Source organism: Nematolebias whitei, chromosome 6, assembly GCF_014905685.2.
Source record: "Nematolebias whitei isolate Nwh7 chromosome 6, NemWhi1, whole genome shotgun sequence".
Classification (NCBI taxonomy): Eukaryota; Metazoa; Chordata; class Actinopteri; order Cyprinodontiformes; family Rivulidae; genus Nematolebias; species Nematolebias whitei.
The window spans coordinates 24244318-24246493 of NC_056503.1; positions in this window are offsets into that span (position 1 = coordinate 24244318).

A 2176-nucleotide genomic window follows, 5' to 3' on the forward strand; every position below is an offset into this window, starting at 1 on the left:
TGTGTGTGTGTGTGTGTGTGTGTGTGTGTGTGTGTGCGTGCGTGCGTGCGTGCGTGCGTGCGTGTGTGTGTGTGTGTGTGTATATGTAAAAAATTGCAAATCTCCTAGGGAAATTGTTCTATTTTGGGGAAAAAACATGGTAATTTTGACTGATTAAAAATTTCCATCCACAATCTTTACCCACTTCTTCCTTTCTGGGTCATGGGGGGGGTCACTGGTTCCCATGTCCAGCAGTCACTGTGTGAGAGGAGGGAGACGCCCTGGATAAATCTCCAGTCCATCATACGGCCACATAGAGACAACAAAGACAAACAACCATTCAGTCTCTCACTCACACCTAGAGACAAGTTAGAGTTACCAATCAGACTAACATGCATGATTTTGGTCTGTGGGAGAAAAACGAGAAGTGAGTCCAATCATTCATCAAACTTCAGATCCAGGAGGAACAACAACTGGCCATGGAACACTGGACCAGCTCCTTACCCGGAGTATTGGAGAAACCCTTGGAGAAAACTCACCTGTGGTTCTTGGCCCTCAGCTGCTCTCACACACCTTCCACCACTTGCCTCTGCAGACTGCCTGGTCCTGTCGCTCTTGGAGAAAAACCCTCAGCCTTACTCACCCAACCATCTCGACTCCTACTACTGTAAGAGCCTCAGATTTTGGTCAATCATCTGTTGTATATTACCTGCCAGAAAGTAATCCTCCTCCTCTGTCTCCACAACCCCAGACCCTGCTTGTAAAATAGTTTCCATTTTCACTGTAAATAAACATTTTCAATTATATTTGAGTCTGGTTCTGTTATCCTCAGTCCGTATTATCAAGGTAGTCCTCATTACAACTGCTCCTCCACATCGAGAGGAGCCAGTTGAGGTGGTTCGGGCATATGGTAAGGATGCTTCCTGGGCGCCTCCCTAGGGAGGTCCTTCGAGCATGTCCGACTGGGAGGAGACCCCCCAGGAAGACCCAGGACATGCTGGGGAGACTATGTCTCTCAGTTGGCCTGGGAACACCTTGGAGTCCTCCTTGAAGAGCTGCGGAAAGAAATGTCTGGACCTCCCTGCTCAAACTGCTGCCCCCGAGTCCCAACTTCAGAACAAGGGGAAGATAATGAATGAATGGATGGATGGATGGATGGATGGATGGATGGATGGATGGATGGATGGATGGATGGATGGATGAATAGAAATGTGTAACACGTGCTGAATAGATTTAATTTTAACAAACCTTCCTGGAAAACGTAAGGTGGGAGTGATGGCACAGAGGACAGAGAACGTGAGCCTGTGATTCACCAGCTTCAGTCCCTGGACCAACATCAAAAATGTGGGAGGCAAATGTTAAGTGCCCACACCTGCCTCCGCCCTCATTTGTCCCAATTAACCCCCACCTACTCCCTAGGTTGGACATCCCTTGGATGTCTGTGGTTGCATCAGGAAGGAGATCCAGTGTAAAAACAATTGCCAAGTCTTTGTGCGAGTTTGCTCGCTGAGGCCACCCCTGAAGAAGGGAGCAGCCGAAAGAAAATAAATTAAATTAATGTCAGTATATGAAAGTAACAATTTTTTTCCCATTCCCCATTTGTCACACCCCCTGGATGAACACATCTTTCCCATTTTATTTAACATTTTAAATCACATTGATCACAGATCTCATTGCAAGGCCTGAAGGCAGCCTATTTTTTTTTTTTTTATTATTATTCTATTAATTCCCAATGGGGAAGTTAATTGTTTTGTATTTTTCCCATTACACATGTGAACACATGTGAAGCAGTGGGCTGCCATCCAAGGCGCCCAGGGAGCAGCTGGGGGGTTAAGGGCCTTGCTCAAGGGCCCAGGGTGGGGCACGTGGGGTGGAGGCAGGTGTGTTTCACCTTTCCCACCCACATTTTGATGTTGTCGGTTCGGGGAGCTGAACCGGGGAGTTGACTTGACTTCATGACAAGTAATGAAGTAATTTTGTATTGAACACTTTTTGAATCCAGTTAATTTAAAACTCTTCCCCAGCTTCTTCTTTATTACTTTCACAGACATTTATTGCTCCCCTTCTCTCTTTTTTGGAGTTGTGTTGCTGCCTTCAAACTCTCAACGAACATTTTGTGTTTCTAAAATTGGTGACCCTGCAGTGATCCGGTAGTCATAGTAACAGTTTTAACCCGCGTGCTGAATAACCCGGAAGT